At 45.7% G+C, this 20,543-nt stretch overlaps 1 long non-coding RNA gene and 1 pseudogene across 1 annotated transcript; one reads left to right on the plus strand and one right to left on the minus strand.

Annotated features, from left to right (window-relative positions):
• LOC147119599 (uncharacterized) overlaps positions 1-20,543 on the minus strand; it is a 343,308-nt pseudogene that overhangs the window by 179,902 nt on the left and 142,863 nt on the right.
• Positions 16,165-19,026, plus strand: LOC147119600 (uncharacterized). Its single transcript, XR_015078046.1, has 3 exons — positions 16,165-16,244; positions 16,661-16,805; positions 18,926-19,026. It is a non-coding gene; the product is annotated as an uncharacterized LOC147119600 (long non-coding RNA).

Below are 20,543 nucleotides of genomic sequence, written 5' to 3' on the forward strand. Positions count from 1 at the left end.
GCAGGCATCCGATCTGTCAAGAGGATTGTTGACGGATCGGAACAGCCGGTTTTCAGCGCATGCGCTTCGCATGCCTGAAACCGGAACTTGCGAAGTCCCTGTGGGTGTGTACACAGCTCGTACGCACCCGTAGGGATCAGAAAATAAGGTCCATTGAAAAACGGAAAAGCCAAACTTGCTTCGCCCTGCGAGTCAATCAGCCTTTCTGGAGGGACATGCTGCCTCCGTTTCCCATGTGCACCCATCTTACGTACATAGGATAACATAGGATTACACAGGATATCCGGCACAGTACCAGGCCATTCGGCCCAACCAGCCCATGCCGCTCTTTATGCTCCACTCAAGTCTCCTCCCGTCTTTCCCAATCTAACTATCAGCATAACCCTCTATTCCCTTCTCCCTCATATGCTTGTCTAGCCTCCCCTTAAATGCATCAACACCATTTGCTTCAACCACACTCTGTGGTAGCGAGTTCCACATTCTCACCACTCTTTGGGAATATAAGTTTTTTTCTGAATTCCCTATTGGATTTCTTGCTGACTTTCCTTTATTGATTGCCTCTAGTTTTGCTCTTCCTCACAAGTGGAAACACTCTCTCTCTATCTACTCTATCAAAACCTTTCATCATTTTAAAGAGCTCTCAGCCCTCAGCCTGCTCTTCTCAAGAGAAAAGAGATCCAGCCTGTCCATCCTTTCCTGATAGGTATCCTCTCGCATTTCTGCTATCATCCTTGTAAATCTTTTATGCAGCCTCTCCAGTGCCTCGATATCCGTTTTATAATATGCCGACCAGAATTGTACGCAGTACTCCAAGTGTGGTCTAACCAAGTTTTGATATAAGTTTAGCATAACTTCACTACTTTTCAATTCTATCCCTCTAGAAATAAACCCTAGTACTCGGTTTGCTTTTTATGGCTTTGTCAACCTGTGTTGCTACTTACAGTGATTTGTGTATTTATACTCCTAGATCTCTTTGTTCCTCTCCCCCACTTTGATTCGTATTTTCCAAGTAATATGTGACCTCCCTATTGTTGATTCCAAAGTCTAAATCATTAATAATGAATTGTGAACAGCAGTGGTCCCAGCACTGATTCTTGTGGGACCCCACATCCCACCTTCTGCCACTCTGAATAGCTACCCTTTACCACTACTCTCTACTCTCTGTCTTGAAGCCAGCTAGTTATCCAATCTGCTACTTATTCCCTGGCTCCGCATACGCTCACATTATTCATCAGTCTATTATGGGGTACCTTATTGGAGGCCTTTTGAAAATCTAGGTAAATTACATCTGCTACATTATCCTTGTCTACACTCTCTGTAATGTATTCAAAAAATTCAATGAGTTTGGTCAAGCAAGACTTTCATTTTTGAAATCCATGCTGACAATTCTTTATTATACTTTTAATTTCTAGATGTTCTTCTGTTTTCTCCTTTAACATTTCATTTAACTATACTTACAATGATGCAGTCAATGTCATCAAGAGAATAAGTATCACAGTTACATAAATTGACCTTTTACAACAATATATTGCTGGGTTAATGGAGTGAAGTGGATATGTTACTGGACAAGTATAGCTTGAGTTTAACGAGTTGAGTTTAAATCCCACTGCGGCACTTTGAGTATTTCAATTCAGTTTTTTTTATAATCTGGTGTAAGATCTTAATGATCTCTCAGAGTTCTTGGATGAGACAACCAAAATACGTAGCAACCAGTAGTGCTTGGGCAATAGATCAAGATTTATTAAGCTTACAGCATAATATACTCAACAACAGGCGATAGTTTAAGGAGTAGCTCGCTGCTCTTGGTCTCTGGAACCTCTCGGACACAGGTGACATGGACTTCAGTCTGTTCCTTTGCTCTTGCAGTACGTCTGTGTAAAGTTGTTCTTTGAGTATCGAGGTTTTAACCCTTTTCTTAGCAAAAGTTCCTTTGGCCAGTGTCCATATATGGTCTTTAAACAAATCACCTTTTTTTAATTGGTTCTAATGGTAAAAATACCATTGTCACTCAGACTAAGGGGAGCATCTTGGCCCCTCCTTTCCAGTATTATTCCGACAACTTTACCCTGTTCATCGTTAGCTTGTTTATAGTTCTTCACCCCATTGAATTTACCTTAACTCTCTCATTCTAGCTTCCCTGGTATGAGCAGTACAAGACCTCGTAAGCTGTGTAAGCTGCATAACTGTCTGTTATCAGAACTAGTCAAGACTGTTTCTTACTGTAGTTGAGGTTACATTTTGAACAAGCCTGAGCATTTTAGTTACAAGGTATTATGGCTCATACCCAGGAGTAATTCTGGGTAAGATTAGTTGGTCAATGGCTACACTTGAATTTATATATATATTTATATGGTTCTCAGCTACTGGGGACTGCTTAATATCAGTCTTTCCTACACAGACACCAGTAAAATTAACCATGAATCTTTCAGATTGTTGTTAAAATCCAACTGATTCCTTTAGGAAGGAAACCCGCTGTGATTGCCCGGTCTGGCCCTATAATGTGACTCTAACCCCACAACAACCTGGCTGATTTTTAAGTATGAAGTGACCCAGCACGACACCCAGTTCTCTCAATTCGCTACAAAGGACAGCACTGCAGGAGATATCATCACACAGAGAGCAGCGGGTCAAGAAGACGGCCCACCATGACCTTCTCAAGGTAGCTAGGGATGGGCAAGCAGCAGCACAACAGAAACACAACTAGAATCTTCTTATAATACCAACATACGCAGGATTCACTTCTCAGCTACCAAGTGCTGTCCTCACCTTCCGCTCAGCAGCTGCAGTAACAACTGCAATAGTCCAGTCTGGCACCACTCCAGTATCATAGGAGGATTGAAATATTATGGCCAGACCCTCCGCGATTCCCATCCTTACTCCCATCAGCAGCCTAGAAGACAGCTTAAATATATAAGATACTTAGGGGGTTCGACAAGGTAGATGCAGAGAAGATGTTTCCCCCCATTTGGGATTCTAGAACTAAGGGGCATAGTATCAGAATAAGGGGTCGCCCATTTAAAGCTGAGATGAGGTGGAATTTCTTCTCAGAGCGTCGTAAATCTGTGTTATTCTCTGCCCCAGAGAGCTGTGGAGGCTGGGTCATTGAATATATTTAAGGTGAAGATAGACAGATGTTTTAACAATAAGGGAGTGAAGGTTTATGGGGAGCGGGCAGGGAAAAGGTGCTGAGCCCAAGATCAGATCAGCCATGATCTCATTAAATAGTGGAGCAGGCTCGAGGGGCCAAATGGTCTACTCCTGCTCCTATGTCCTCACCCAGACCAGGTGACTTTTCGACTTTGTTTACAGCCAACTGTTTTAGTAGCTCCTCTTCATCTATTTTTATCCCGTCCAATTTCTCTACTACCTCCTCAATTATTGTGACATTGGCAGCATCCTCCACTTTAGTGAAGACAGATGCAAAGTATTCACTCAGTACCTCAGCCATACCCTCTGCCTCCACAAGAAGATTTCCTTTTAGGCACTTAATCGACTCCGCGCTTCCCATGACTTTCCTTTTCCTCTTTATATATTAATAAAATACTTTGTTACTCACGAAGCTTTCCCCATACAGTCCCTTTGACTGTCATATTTCCTTATTCATTAATTCTCTGCCATCTCTGTATTCAGCTTAGAAACATAGAAACATAGAAGATAGGAGCAGGAGTAGGCCATTTGGCCCCTCGAGCCTGCTCCGCCATTCAATGCGATCATGGCTGATCATCCAAATTCAGTACCCGGTACCTGCTTCCTCCCCATACCCCTTGATCCCTTTACCCTTAAGAAATATATCCAACTCCTTCTTGAATATATTTAATGAACTGGCCCCCAACGCCTTCTGTGGTAGAGAATTCCACAGGTTCACCACACTCTGGGTGAAGCAATTCCTCCTCATTTCTATCCTAAATGGCCTACCCTTTAACTTTAGACTGTGTCCCCTGGTTCTGGACTCCCCGACCATTGGGAACATCCTTCCTGTATCTTGTCTGTCCAGTCCTGTCAGAATTTTGCAAGTTTCAATGAGATCACCTCTCATTCTTCTAAACTCCAGAGAGTACAAGGCCAATCGACCCAATCTCTCCTCATACGTCATTCCTGCCATCCCAGGTATCAGCCTGGTGAATCTTCGCCGAACTCCTTCCATGGCAAGAGCATTCTTCCTCAGATAAGGCGACCAAAACTGCACACAATACTCAAGATGTGGTCTCACCAAGGCCCTGTACAACTGCAGCAAGACATCCTTGTTCCTGTACTCAAACCCTCTCGCTACGAAGGCCAACATACCATTTGTCTTCTTAACTGCCTGCTGCACCTGCATGCTTATCTTCAGCGAGTTGTGCACAAGGACACCCAGGTCTCGTTGCACTTCCCCTTCTCCCAATCTATTGCCATTTAGATAATAACCTGCCTTCCTGTTTTTGCCACCAAAGTGGATAACCTCACATTTATCCACGTTATATTGCATCTGCCATGTTTCTGCCCAATCACCCAACATGTCCAAATCATCCTGGAGTTTCTCGACATCCTCCTCACAGCACACACGCCCACCCAGCTTTGTGTCGTCTGCAAATTTGGAGGTATTATATCTAGTTCCATTGTCCAGATCTTTTATATATATTGTGAATAGCTGGGTTCCAAGGAGCGATCCCTGCGGTACCCCACTAATCAGTGCCCGCCATTCCAAAGAAGACCCGTTAATTCCAACACTTTGCTTTCTGTCTGCCAACCAGTTCCTCTATCCAAGTCAATTCCTTGCCCCCAATCCCATGTGCCTTAAATTTACACGCTAATCTCTTATGCGGGACCTTATCGAAGGCCTTCTGAAAGTCCAGATACACCACATCCACTGGTTCTCCCTTATCTATTTTACCAGTTTCATCCTCAAAAAATTCCAGGAGATTAGTCAAGCACGATTCACCTTTTGTGAATCCATGTTGACTTTGTCCGATCCTGTCACTGTTTTCCAAGTGCTCTGCTATTACATCTTTTATAATGGACTCTAGCATTTTCCCCAATACCGATGTCAGGCTTACCGGTCTGTAATTCCCCGTTTTCTCTCTACCACCTCTTTTGAATAGTGGGGTAACATTAGCTACCCTCCAATCCATGGGTACTGTTCCAGATTCCATCAAATGTTGGAAGATGATCAGCAATGCATCTAGTATTTCTAGGGCCACTTCCTTAATTACCCTAGGATATAGAGTATCAGGCCCTGGGGATGTATCGGCCTTCAGTCCCATCAATTTCCCTAACACCATTTCCCTACAAATACTGATTTCTTTCAGTTCCACCCTTTCATGTTCCGCAGCATCCCTGGGAGGTTATTTGTGTCCCCCTTTGTGAAGACAGAACCAAAATATGGATTTAGTTAGTCTTCCATTTCTTTGTTCCCCATTATAAATTCCCCTGATTCTGACTGCAAGGGACCTACGCTTCACTTCACCAATCATTTCCTGTTCACGTATCTATAAAAGCTTTTACAGTCTGTTTTAATGTTCACTGCAAGCTTACTCTCATAACCTATTTTCCCCTTATTAATTAATCCCTTTGTCCTCTTTTGTTGAATCATAAACTGCTCCCAATCCTCAGGATTATTGCTTTTTCTGGCCAATTTATATATCCTCTCCTTGGATCTTATGGTATCCCTAATTTCCCTTGTTAGCCACACAGTTGAGTCACCTTTTTTGTTTCATTTTTATGACAAACTGGGATGAACAAATTCTGTAGTTCATCCATGCGGTCTTTGAATGTTTGCCATTGCCTATCCACCGTCAACCCTTTGAGTGCCATTCCCCAATCAATCCTACCCAACTCGCGCCTCAGACCATTGTAGTTTCCTTTATTTAAATTTAGGACCCTAGTCTCTGAGTCAACTACTTCATTCTCCATCTTAATGAAGAATTCGATCATATTGTGATCGCTCCGACCCAAGGGGCCTTGTACAACAAGATTGCTAATTAATCCTTTCTCATTACATAATACCCAGTCTAAGATGGCTTGATCTCTGGTTGGTTCCTCGACATATTGGTCCAGGAAACCATCCCGTAAACACTCCAGGTATTCCTCCTCCACAGTATTGTTACTAATTTGGTTAGCCCAATCCATATGTAGATTAAAGTCACCCATGATGACTGCTGTGCCCTTATTGCATGCTTCTTCAATTTCCCTTTTAATGCCAATCCCAATCTCCGCCTTACTGTTTGGAGGTCTATATACCACTCCCACTAAAGCTTTCTGCCCCTTGGTATTTCTCAATTCTACACATACGGATTCCACATCATCAGAGCTAATGTCCTTCCTTACACTTGCGTTAATTCCTTATTTAACCAGTAATGCTACCCCACCTCCCTTTCCTTTTTGGCTATCTTTCCTGAATATCGAATACCCCTGGATGTTGAGTTCCCAGCCTTGGCCATCCTTGAGCCACGTTTCCTTAATCCCAACCAAATCATATTCCTTTACCTCTATTTGCGCAGCCCATTCATCCACCTTATTACAAATGTTCCTCACGTTAAGACACAAAGCCTTCAGGCTTGTTTTTTTAACGCTCTTACAGCTATTAGAATTATTATTTACTGTGGCCACGTTTGATTTAAACCATTGATTTCTCTGACTGCCACTTGTGTTTTTCTCCTTCCTATCTTTTGCTTTTATCATTGTTTCCCTTTCCTCTGCCTCCCTGCTCAGGTTCCCAACCCCCTGCCATTTTAGTTTAAACCCTCCCCCAGAGCACTGGCAAACACTGCCCCTAGGACATCGGTTCCAGCCCTGCCCAAGTGCAAACCGTCTGGATTGAACTGGGCCCACCTCCCCCAGAACTGGTTCCAATGTCCCAGGAATTTGAATTCCTCCCCATTGCACCATTCCTCTAGCCACATATTCATCTGAAATATCCTTCTATTTCTACTCTGACTAGCAAGTAGCACTGGTAGCAATCCTGAGATTACTAACTTTGAGGTCCTATTTTTTAATTTATCTCCTAACTCCCTATATTCAGCTTTTAGGACCTCATCCCAGTTTTTACCTATATCGTTGGTACCTATATACACCACGACAACTAGCTGTTCACCCTCCCCTTCCAAGATGTTCTGCAGCCGCAAGGGTCAAGACATCCTTGACCCTTGCACCAGGGAGGCAACACACCATCCTGGAGTCTCGTTTGCGGCCGCAGGAATGCCTATCTATTCCCCTTACAATAGAATCCCCTATTACTATAGCTCTACCCCTCTTTGTCCTCCCGTCCTGTGCAGCAGAGCCACTCCTGTTGCTAGGAAGTTGGCTGCTGCTGCCTTCCTCTGATAAGCCATCCCCCCCAACAGTTCTCAAAGTGGTGTATCTGAGAGGGGGATGTCCACAGGGGACCCCTGCACTACCTGCCTGCGCCTAGTACTCTGCCTGTTGGTCACCCCTTCCCTTTCTGCCTGTCCAACCTCTAGCTGCAGTGTGTCCAACTCCGTAAACATGCTATTCACGATATCCTGAGCATCGCAAATGCTCCAGTATGCATCCAGTCGCAGCTCCAGCGCCACAATGTGGTCTCTCAGTAGCTACAGCTGGATGCACTTCCTGCACATGTAGTTGTTATGGACACACGAAGTGTTACCGAGTTCCCACATAGCGCAGGAGGAGCATACGATGGCACTGGGCTGTCCTGCCATGATTTCCCCTTTAATTAATTGAAATTAAATTATATCATTCAATCCCACCAATTACACTACAGTTAAATGGTTTACCAACCGTCCCCGCTACACCACAGAGACCTTAGTAACTTTAAACCACAGAGTTTAAGTTTAAAAATAGAGAAATACTCACCAACCAATCACCTACCTGCTTTCTGGTGATGTCACACTTCAATTACTTTTTACTTCTCTCCCTCCCACTGAGCTCGGAGACTGGAGGCTGGTACACCTCACCTGAACTCTGGCGCCCTTTTTAACCCACCGCTCAGCCTGATGCTTTACTGTATGAAGAACCTGATGTAAGTCTGCTTTTTCGACTTCATTTTACTCTGTTTCTTCAGGCAGCCAGCGAGCTCTAGCTTTGGATGTCCTGCCGCTCCCCCTCGTGGGAATGTGCCTATTCTGTGTCCAAACCATCTCCTCTTTGAAGGCCTCTCATTGTGCATGTACTGTTTACCTGCTAATCTTTATTTCCAATCCTCCTAGGCCAGATCCTTTTTCAACTTACTAAGCCCGAGTAAAACTGAAGCCAATGGAGATCAGGGGTAAATTCACCAGTGGTTGAAGTCAATCCTCGCAGAAAGGAAGATGTTTGTTGAAAGCCAATCATCTCAACCCCAGAACATTACTGCAGGAGTTCTTCAGGGCAGTATTCTAGGCCCAACCATCTACTTCAATGAACTTCTAAGATTCTAGATTGAGGCAAGACAGGGATGAGACAGAGACTATCCAGTGTTCTGGCAAATCTTTTCATGGGTCAAACGGCCATAGATCAGTGAGAGTTGTACAAAAAGTAATTAATCGTGATACAGAACCAATTTATACCCCAAAGGGCAAGACCTCTGCTTGCCAAAAAAAAGTAAACCGCCATGGACGACAAAATAGGTAAGGAACTACATAAAACTAAGCAATAAGCATGCAAAAAGCAGCACGGGTCCTGACGACTGGGAGAGGTAAGAACAAAAGGTGACAAAACAGATAGTAAGAGTTTGGGAATATGAATTAAGTTAGGAAAAAAAGCGTGGTCAGGAGCAATGTGGGCTACAACGTGATATTGCAAATGAAAATAAGGAAATGGCAGACAGTGAATAATTATTTTACATCAGTATTTACAGTAGAGGAAGAGGATAGCATGTCGGAAATCCCAAGGGAACTAATATTGAAACAGGGACAGGACTCACCAAAATAACATTAATGAAGAAAATAAAGGCATGAAAGATTAACAAATCCCCAGGGCCAGATGGTTTCCATCCCAGCTTTTTAAAGGAAGTCGGTGAGCACATTGCAGATGTGCTAACTATAATCTTACAAAGTTCTCTTGATTTGGGCACGTTCTTTCAGTTTGGAAAATTGAACATGTCACTCTGCTATTTTAGAAAGGTGAGAGCGAAACCAGGGAATTATAGAGCAGTTAGCTTAACATCTGTTGTCGGGAAACTACTAGAATCTATCATTAAGGATAGAGTGACTGAAATTCTTAAATTCTCAGCTAACCAGAGAGAGCCAGCATGGATTTGTAAAGGGTTTGTAAAGGGTAGGTCATGCCTGACGAATCTTTTTCAATTTTTGAAGAGGTGACTAAAGTAGTGGCCAGAGAAATGTCTATGGATGTTATTTATAGGGACTTCCAAAAGGCATTCGACAAAGCCCCTCAGAAGAGATTGTTAGCTAAAGGTGAAGCTCATGGATTCGAAGGCAAATTATTGACCTGGTTAGGATATTAGCTGAGCGCTAGGAGACAGAGTGGGGGTAATGGGCAGGTTGTCTAATTGGCAGGACATGACTAGTGGTGTCCCGTAGGGATCTGTGTTGGGGCCTCAACTATTCACCGCATTTATTAATGACTTAGATGATGGGAAAGAGAGCTACATGTCCAAGTTTTCCGATGACACAAAGATAGGTGGCATGTACGCAGTGTAGATGGAAGCATAAAATTACAGAGATCTTAATAGATTAAGTGAATGGCAAACCTGAGGCAAATGGGTTTCAAACGTGCGAGGTCATCCATTAGGACCTAAAAAGGATAGATCAGAATACATTTTAAATAGTGAAAATATAGAAGCAGTGGAGGTCCAAAGAGGCTTAGGGGGTCCATGTACATAGATCATTAAACTTTCACGGAGAGGAACAGAAAATAATTAAAGAGGCTAATGGAATGCTGCACTTTATATCTAGAGGACTGGAGTACAAGGGGGTAGAAGTTGTGCTACAGCTGTACAAATCCATGGTTAGACCATACCTGGGGGTTATTTTGGCCAAAGGGTGATAACAGGCGCTAAATGGGTGCTGTACCAAATGGGCGCCTGTTTGAAAATTTGGCGACCATGAGACCAGCTGTTACCATCAGCATATGTGCCAGAGGGTCAATCACAGGAGGTGGAGGAGGAATGGGGGAAGCACCAGAGACTTCCAGCTAGACAAGCCACCCCTGGGAGGGACGCTCGTCGCAAGCTAATTGAACAGAGCTTTAGAGACCAGCTCCACCAGACCCCAGAGAACTGTGGCCACACGAGGTACCTTCCACCAGAGAGTCCATCATCTGCACTCAATCTGGTCACCCCTTCCCCCTGAAGATCACAGTAAGAGACCACCGATTCCACCACTAAACAATTACCATAATCAATGTTTTATACACATCACAAACAAAATATGTAAATATGACAGAAACAACATCACTTAAAAACATTAAGCGGTTCACCCTGGGGTTTACCCTCAGTGGCTATCGATAAGTGCTGTTGGGTAATCTGGTGCTTCTACAAAGTGCAGCCCCACTGTCAGCAGCAGGCGAGGTGGAGGCTGCTCAGAATCTAGAGAGGGAGGTTCAGATGTCCTCCTGGGACGCCCTCGAGAGGCTGAGGGCCGTGATGGCCCCGACTTAGATTGCATCATCCCAGCATGGGCTTCAGCAGTCTGGGCCACCTGGCTGACAGGCAACGGCAAGAGCAATGGTGGAGTGGCGGGGGAGGGAGCAGGAATTCTGGTATCCGGAGAGAGGCCCATAGGTTCCTGCTCCACGATTCCCACGCCACTACCTGGGGGCCTCTTTTCAGCCCACCCAATGATCTGGTAGAGGACAGATCTGCATCGGAGACACTCTGCAAGCCCGTTTCTGCCGAGGAGCCCAGAGCCACCAGGGCAGCTGCCTGAGCTTCCATGGGAGCTGCAATGACTGCAGTGGAAGCTGCGACCTCAGTCATCAGACGCTGCATGATGTCGGGCTCCGCAGGTCGCTGGCTGGAAGTCACCAGCCTCTCCACGCTGGAGAAGATGGGTTCCAGGCTCTGGGTCCAGCCCCGGACCAAGGTGGAGGCGGACTCCACCATCCCTCTCGCCACGACCAGTAGGCTGTCAGGCAGGCTCTCCATTGCAACAAGCATTTGGTTTGTCGTATCCATCAGCCTTCTTCTGAAGCTTGGCCCTGTGAGGTCCTCATCCGACTCCTCTCCAGTAGAACTAGTGCGAGACCTCGCCTCCCGGAAATGTGGCATCTGTGTTCCTTCCACCCAGCGTGGCTGCTGCCCGCTATTGCCTGGTGCATCCCTCGGTGAGGATTCCTCTTCTAAGCCAGCTTCTAAGTTGCTCGTGGTGCCGGCCTCTGAGTGGATGCCTGCAACAGTGGTAGCCAGTGATACAGTGCATTCGTCCTTGCTCTCCCGGCTTCACCAGGCTGATACCTGGGATGGCAGGAATGACGTATGAGGAGAGATTGTGTCGATTGGGCTTATACTCACTGGAGTTTAGAAGATTGAGAGGGGATCTCATCGAAACCTATAAAATTCTGTCAGGCCTGAACAGACTAGATGCTGGAAGGATGTTCCCGATGGTCGGGGAGTCCAGAACCAGGGGTCATAGTCTAAGGATAAGGGGTAGGACATTTAGGACTGAAATGAGGAGGAATTTCTTCACCCAGAGAGTGGTGAACCTGTGGAACTCTCTGCCACAGTGGGTGGTGGAGGCCAGCTCATTAAATATATTCAAGAAAGAGTTGGATATATTTCTTGAGGCTAAAGGGATCAAGGGATATGGGGAGAAGGCAGGGACAGGGTACTGAATTTGAATGATCAGCCATGATCTCATTGAATGGCGGAGCAGGCTCGAAGGGCAGAATGGCCTACTCCTGCTCCTATCTTCTATGTTTCTATGTTTCCTCTTCCTCCAGGGAGTAAGCTGGCTGTTGCTCTTGCTGAACCTGCTCCACGGGGCAAGGTGCATCTTGCTCCTGGTAATCTACAATGTAAAGCGGGAAGCGAGGATCTCTTTTGGGCGATTAGAGATAAGGAATAGGCTTGCATCTGCAAGAAAGCTGCAGTGGCCACCTACCTCTCTGCGAGATGCCCTCTGCTCTGCCTCTGGCCCCAATGCCTGCCAAGCCCCTCCTGATCACGTCCAGCACTGCCTCCTCAAAGGGAGTGATCTCTGGAGTCTTGCTTCCCCTCTCCCGGTCGGCTGCTGCTGTTGCTTGCCATGTGCTTGTTTTTCCTGGAACAGAAAAAGAGTGGCGATTGTGAAGGAGTGTATTGGCAGGCGTGTTTGTGTGTGTGTGTGTGTGTGTGTGTGTGTGTGTGTGTGTGTGTGATGCCTCACATGGTTGAGGAGCTGTGAGATGTGTCTGAGGTGTGTGTACTCTTCTGATGGGTACACTAAAACCAATAGACTGTAACTAATAAAACTTTAAAAGAACCTTAACAACTTAAATTAAAATTTAATTGGCCAGGGTGATGATGCACTCCAGTCCCCGTGGCACCCATCGGTCGTGGAAGGCCTCAAGCATGCCGGTGGACACCACGTGCTCCATCTCCAAGGCCACCTGGGCGCGAACATGGCCACGGAAGAGAGAGGCAGGCAGTCGGGCCCCCTCGACCGCCCACTGCCTGGACCAGTTGAGTGCATTATCACCCCGGCCAATGAAATTTTAATTTAATTTGTTAAGGTTCTAGGTAATAGAAAAAGGTTATAGCCTAAAAATTAAAGCCAAGCCTTTCAAGGGGGAAGTTAGGAAACATTTCTACATGCAAAGGTTGTAGGAATTAGGAACTCCCTTCCACAATCAGCAATTGTTACTAGGTTATTTGTTAAGTTTAAACTGAGATTGATATATTTTTGTTAACCAAAGCTATTAAGGGATATGGTGTAAAGGCAGGTCTATAGCGTTAGGTCACAGGTCAGCCATGATCTCATTGAATGGAGGAACAGGCTCGTGGGGCTAAGCAGCCTGCTCCGGCTCTTATGTTCCCTCCATCATAACGTCAGGAATGGGCCTGTTCGCTAATAGTTGTAGTACTCAGCTCCATTCGCAACTCCTCAGATAGTGAAGCAGACATATATATGAGTGAGAGGGGAGCAGAGGGTTATGCAGATAGATTTAGATGAGGAAAGGCGGGAGGAGGCTCTAGTGGAGCACAAACAATGAAATGGACTGGTTGGATCGAATGGCCTGTTTCTGTGCCTTATAATTGTGAAAATTGACAGACAGGATGTACTAGAAGGGCTGGGTATGCTTAGAGTGGATAAGTCGCCTGGTCCAGATGGCTTGCATCACAGAATGCTAAGGGAATTGGGGGAGTGGAGAATGGAAGTGCTTGCTTTAAATTTCCAATCTTCCCTGGATGTGGGGGAGGTGCCTGAGGATTGGAACCTGGCAAATGTGACACCATTCTTCAAGAAAGGGTGTAAGAACAATCCTAGTAACTGCAGGCCAGTCAGTTTAACATCAGTAGTGGGTAAAGTTTTAGAAACAATTATCAAGGAAAATATTAACGGGCACTTGGAGAGGTTTAAGCTACTTAAGGAGAGTCAACACGGGTTTGTAAAAGGAAGATCGTGTTTGACTACACTAATTGAATTTTTTGATGAAGTAACAGGGAGGATCGTTGAAGGGAATGCATTGGAAGTTGTCTACATGGATTTTCGGAAGGTGTTTGACAAAGTACCAAATAGAAGGCTGGTTAACAAAATTGAGGCTCATGGAATAGGTAGGTCAGTGGCAGCTTGCATAAGGAATTGGCTTAAGGACAGAAAATAGATAGTTGTGGTAAATAGCTGTCTTTCAGACTGGAGGAGGGTAGACAGTGGTGTTCCCCAAGGGTCAGAACTGGGGCCACTGCTTTCTTGATATAAATAAATGATCTGGATATTGGAATACAGAGTAGAATTTCTAAATTTGCTGATGACACCAAACTTGGGGGTGTGGCAAACAGTGAGGATAATAACAATCGACTGCATCAGGACATAGAAAGGCTAGCAGAATAGGCAGACACGTGGCAGATGGAATTTAATACAGAGAAGTGTGAGGTGATGCATTTTGGCAGAATGAACAGGGAGAGGCAATATACACTTAATGGCACAGTTTTAAAGAGTGTGCAGGGACAGAGGGACCTGGGAGTTAATGTGCATAGGCCCCTGAAGGTGGCAGGACATATTGAGAGAGTGGTTAACAAAGCATATGGGATCTTGGGCTTAATAAATAGAGGTATTGAGTAGAAAAGTAGAGAAGTTATGCTGAATCTTTATAAAACGCTGGTTAGGCCACAACTGGAGTATTGTGTCCAGTTCTGGTCACCACAATTTCGGGAGGACATGAATGCACTTGAGAGGGTGCAGAGGAGATTTACCAGAATGGTTCTGGGGATGGGGATGTTAGCTGCAAGGACAGGTCGGAAAAGCGGGATTTGTTTTCATTCGAGCAAAGGAGGTTGAGGGGTGATTTGATAGAGGTGTACAAGATTATGATGGGTTTGGATAGGCTGTTCCCACTAGCTGATGGTACAAAGACTAGGGGACACAGATTTAAGGTTTTGGCAAGAGTTACAGTCGGGATGTGAGGAAAAACTTTTTTATGCAGCGAGTGATGAGATCCTGGAACTCGTTGCCAACAGAAGTGGTGGAAGCAGAGACACCCAATGTTTTCAAGGGGGGGCTGGATAGGCACTTGAGGGAAATAAACTTGCAGGGCTACGGTGATAGAGCGGGGGAATGGGACTGACTGGACTGCTCTACAGAGAGCCAGCATGGACTCGATGGGCCGAATGGCCTCTTTCTGTGCCATTATGTCTCTATGGCCCTATGACATTGTCCCTTTCAAGAGACACAGAGACACTGCCCCTTTAAACAGACACAGAGACACTGCCCCTTTAAACAGACACAGAGACACTGCCCCTTTAAACAGACACAGAGACACTGCCCCTTTAAACAGACACAGAGACACTGACCCTTTAAACAGACACAGAGACACTGCCCCTTTAAACAGACACAGAGACACTGCCCCTTTAAACAGACACAGAGACACTTTCCCTTTAAACAGACACAGAGACACTGCCCCTTTAAACAGACACAGAGACACTGCCCCTTTAAACAGACACAGAGACACTGCCCCTTTAAACAGACACAGAGACACTTTCCCTTTAAACAGACACAGAGACACTGCCCCTTTAAACAGGCACAGAGACACTGCCCCTTTAAACAGGCAGAGAATTATATCGCCAATCCTTTATCGTTGCTGGGTTAAAATCCTGGAACTCCCTCCCTAACAGCACTGTGGGCTTCCGTGACCGGTGTGCGCCACGGGGACTGGAGTGCATAATTGATTTGGACAACCAAATTTCAATTTGATTTGTTAAGGTTTATTTAAAGTTTTATTAGTTACAGTTTATTTTGCTTGGTCCAATCAAAAGAGGAACAGCACTGTGGGAGTACCTTCACCACACAGACTGCAGCGGTTCAAGCAGGCGGCTCACTACCACCTTCTCAATAGCAACTAGGGATGGGCAATAAATGCTGGCCTTGTCGGTGACGCCCACATCCCATAAACAAATTAAACAAAATATAAGTGTTGCCCTAAAACGGACAAACCAAATTTTAATTTGATTTGTTAAGTTTTAGTTGAACTTTTGTTCATTTACAGTCCAATTTGGGTTTTTTTTTTTTGATCCAAACTAAAAGAGTGCCCTAAAACCGGCACTTGTTGCGATGATTGCTGTTTGATAACTGTGGTGGGGCAACCCAGTCTCACCCTTATTGGTCCATCAAAAAGACCCAATGACTGAGGATCGGTTTCGATTCGCAGCGCCTTTTCCACTCAATCCCATGCAACCTGACAAGATGCTGTCGTCCGGCCGGATTGCCTCCCTCTCTTCCGCGGCCATGTTCGCGGCCGGGTGGCCCTGGAGATGGAGCACGCGGTGTCCGCCGGCGAGCTCGAGCTCTTTCGTGACCGGTGGGCGCCGCGGGGACTGGAGTGCGTAATCGATCTAAGAGGCCAAATTTTAATTTGATTAATCGGGTTATTTAAAGGGTTTATTTGTTTAAGGGTTTATTTTTTTTGGGTTCACACAAAAAGAGGTGACAAGATGCTGTCTCTCAATCAGCACGGACACCCATTGGACGAGAAAAATGCTGACGTCACTGGTCACAAGGATTTGATTAAAGCTGCGGTTTGATTGGTCAACGCACGGTTAGAGTCCCGTATAAAGCAGAGCTGTGGGCTGAAGAGAGGTAAGAGATGCTCAGCGAGGTTTGATTTGATGTTCTCTGGAAGTAGTTTCTGGGGTTACAGAAGAGCAAGTTTTAGTGAGCGGGCGAATGTTTCTCTCTCCCTGCTCTGTTTGTTTTCCTTCTGTCTTTAGTTGGGAACCAAAAAGTTTCGGGTTGAAGCTGGAGCAGTTTCTGTGCTGATGATGTTTGAGATAGTTGCTGTAATCTCTTATTTAATTATTTATAAGCCGCTGGTTAACCGGCGTGTTTGGTTTTCCTGGTCTCGGCTGCTTGATTCCTTCTGATTTAGGCTAAGCCTCTTTTGTAAGCTACGCGGCCGGGAGTTCAGCGCTGCAATCAGAAGAACATAAATAGGCCACTTGGCCCCTCGAGCCTCCTCTGCCATTTCTGAACCTCCTTCACTCTTTCCTCTATTTGCTGCCACATTACCGTGTCTTCAAGATATGTTAATGGCCATTCCTAACTGAGCTGATTGTCTCCTTCTGATGCAGATCCGATTAAATCTGTCATTCGGTGTAAAACTAGCAGATATGGAGAGTGGTGCCAAAATCAATTTACCTTGTAAACCTTGGAGATGTGGCGTTCCAAAGGCTGTGGTGAGCCCGCTGATTGAACGGGAAGAATTCTGCGATTCCGGTAAGTTGCTTTTTCTTTCTACTCACTCGGTCTCTGAAATCCAGATGTTTGGGAGATCCCTGGTTTAGCGGCCGAGTCTGGAGAAGGTTCACTCGGTGTCCTGGATGTTTAATGTCTCCTGACTATTAGAATGATCTCTCGTCTAATGGTGTTAAGAATCTTAAACTTTCATTCATGTAGCGTCTTTCATGACCTCGACGTCCCAAAGCACCTTGTGCCCAATAAGACATTAAGTGTAGTCACTTAAGTTGTGATGTGAGCGTGGAGATTAATCTCAGTCCAGATCTAATGGCTTGCCCCACATCTTTCCACTCTCTAATCTTACTCTGGGTTTGTAGAGAGGAACTAGATGTGAGTAGAATTTTTACCTTGCCAGTTGGGTGTTGGAGGGGCCCTTGCTCTCAAGAGCTGTGACGGGGCACTAGTTTACTTGCTGGGCCTTAACGGTTTGTTAAATTTGGAAAATACTTTGCAAATATCAAGGTATTGTAACATTTAATTTGTAATCAAACTGGGTCAAAGGAATTAGAAAACAAATTAAACCAGGTCCATCTGCAACTCGGTCATGATGAGCGGAGTTTAATGCCCACTTTACTGATTCACTTGTGTCGAGCTGTGGTTCCGCTGGTACCGCCCACACCTGAAGGTTATGGGTTAATTCCCGTTACAGACACTTGAGCATAAAAAAATCTAGGCTGAGACTCCAGCGCAGGACTGAGTGCTGCATTGGCTGGAGGGTGAGATGTTGAACCGAGGCCCCCTGTGCTCTCGGAGATTTAAGATTCTAACAGTGGTTGAAGAGCAGGGAGTTCTCCCTGATGTCCTGGCCAATATTTATCCTCAATCAGTATCACTAAAGCAGATTATTTGGGCACTATCATTGTGGGAGCTTGCTGTGTGCAAATTGGCTGCTGCGTTTGCCACACTACGACAGTGACTCCACTTCAAAAGTACTGCTTTGGCTGTAAAGCGCTTAGACGTTTGGCGGTCGAAGAGGCGCTATACTGATGTAAGTCTTTATTTCAGAAGAAAATCTGAACTTTGACCAGAACCGATGCTATAGGACAACAGGAAGAGGAGGAGGCAATTTAGCCCCTCGAGCAATATTCTGCCGTTCAATGAGATCATGGCTGATCTGTGACCTAACTCATTCCCGCCTTTGCCCCTTATCCCCGAATACCTTTTGATTAACACATCTTTGAGTTAAATTTAACATTTGAGCTGAGTTCCCAAATTCTACCGCCCTGTGTACTGTCATCTCTTCGAATAATGTTTCACTTTTTGCACCGAACCTGGTACTGCCGGATTAGACACTTCCGATGTGAAGTTTACTTTTCAAATTTTGTCCCGCCTCTGTCTCGGTGACCTACCCGTCCGACCCGGCTATTCACGTGGGCCACTCGAGTGATCTTTCCAATCCAGGCTCTCGGGAGTCTGGGCTCACAACCGCCAGGCTGGGTTCAAATTACTGCCGTGAACAGACCGAGCCCGGAGAGTGTTCAACTTCTCACTGGGACCGAACCCACTGCCTGCCGCAGTCTCTGGGCTGGAAGTTCCCGGAGGATTATAACCGGCTGGGTTAGAATGAAATGTCATCCTTTGCTGAAGTGGTTTGGGAGAGAATGAGGAACTGTTCTGACTCGGGTTATTGTCTCTCTGACGCTGGGCTGGGATCCCTTTCAAGGCTTGTGATGCAGGATGTGTCTATCGTAGAATCCTCTTACAGCGCAACTTCTGCTCTTGTGACCGACAACCTGCGATGCCCCGTGAGCGCCCGCCGTTTAAACCTAATAACGAGTTAGGAATGGGTCTGTTTGGTGCTTGTATACATGCTCCTAAAATCAAGCGAACCCGAGCGAGTGATTTTCAAGGTTTGGGGGCCGAGGATTTACCCCGTTCCTTTATTAACCGCTCACCCTCTGTACAAGGAAGGGCTGCGAATTCCTACTCCGGGGAGTGTCTCTCGTGGGATCGAGGGCTCAATCCAGACTCGGATCCTGGAGTTTGTGTGAAAATGGCTGTAGACTGCTTAGAATACCGGCTTGGCCTCAGTATCACAATTTAAGAGCTCTGACCGCCCCACCTCCTAAACTCCTGCCTTTCTCCTCCTGTCTCTGCAGAGGGCGGAGCGTCGAGCGCTGGAATCTCCACCAGTCCCCCGAACACGGTAAATTCGCTGGCGGCCAGGAGACGGTCCGTTGCTGAGGGTCTGGCCCAGCCTCTGGGGTAAGTAATGCCGAGTCTCCCTCAACCTCCAGTGGCGGAGTCCTTTAGATTGGCCGTGTCACCATTCAGGCTCCGCGTTGGCCGTGAAGACCAGGCTCAATGTGAGGAATGAGTTCGGGTTTCCAGGAATTATCCAGGATCTCTGAAGACCCTGCCTGATACGATCCGGCTTGTCTGTGCTCCCTCTCCGCCGACCGGTGACTACCGAAGGATTGGTGATTAGCTTCGTTGAATTGGGGTTCGAACTAGTTTTAACATAGATTTTAGGGGGATTGTTGCTGCCAGAAATGTAACATAGCATTAATTTAAAAAGCAGACCCTCCAAGGTAGTAATCTCTGGATTATTCCCAGTGCCACGTCCTAGTGAGCAGAAATGGGAGGTGAATGAATGGCTAGAGACATGGTGCAGGAGGGAGGGCTTCAGATCCCTGGGACATTGGGAGCAGTTCTGTAGCGGGAGGGGCCTGTTCAAGAAGGCCGGCTTGCACCAGAACAAAGCTGGGACCAATACTTCTGGACAAGTAAGTCAATGTTGGGAAGGTTTAAACTAATTCGGCAGGATGGTTGGGTACCAATATGTAGTATTTATAAAGTAGAAATAAGATGTACACTACTGAGTTCTAGTTAGAAATACAGAATTGGGTGGGATCATAGACAATAAAGTCCAAGTTCGATTTGGAGTGCATGTGTGCACAGGTTGGTGAGCTGCAGGCGCAAAGAACCGCGAATATGATGTGGCACTAACGAGAACTGGCTCAATGTGAGGATTGGATGCTTCATATGGTGGTTCCAAAGTCTTCAGGAGATGGGGAGGGGACCATGCACGAGGGGTAGCGGTTTTGATTGAGGGAAATATTCTAAATGTCCTTGAGGATCAAAGGCAGAATCTTTGATTTGTAGTTGAGAAAGTGTGGAGATATTGGGCTACTTGGGGTATTTTATAGGCCATTAAATAGTGAAGGAGATACATGGGCAGATTTTTCAAAAACTAGAGATGCATGAACGATAGTAGTGATAATGGGAGACATTAACTCCCTCTATGAAATGGGGCTGTGATTTTTCAAGGAGGGAATTCGGGTGTGCTCAAGAGAAATTTATTGATCAGTAGGTTATTAGCCAAAGAGGAAAGGAGGCATTGCTGGATGTAGTCCTGGAACTAACTCGATCAATTGGCGAATGTAACATTTGGAGAGCATCTCGAATATTTGATAGTATGGTAAGATTTAGTCTAGTTATGGAGGGCTATTTTCAGTGAATTGATTAGAATCTGGCCCGGGTAAATTGGAGTTGCAAGACTTGATGTCAGACATGACAAACCATGAGGGTGAAACCAATCGACTGCAACAAGAGATAGAAAGGCTAGCAGAATAGGCAGGCAAGTGGCAGATGGAATTTAAGTGAGGTGATGCATTTTGGCAGAAGGAACAGGGAGCGGCAATATACACTTAAGGGCGCAACTTGTGTAGGGACAGTGACCTGGGAGTTAATGTGCATAGGTCCCTGAAGGTGGCA

The sequence above is a fragment of the Somniosus microcephalus genome, chromosome 4, assembly GCF_052327205.1.
Source record: "Somniosus microcephalus isolate GS21.2 chromosome 4, FLI_Smic_1.0, whole genome shotgun sequence".
NCBI lineage: Eukaryota > Metazoa > Chordata > Chondrichthyes > Squaliformes > Somniosidae > Somniosus > Somniosus microcephalus.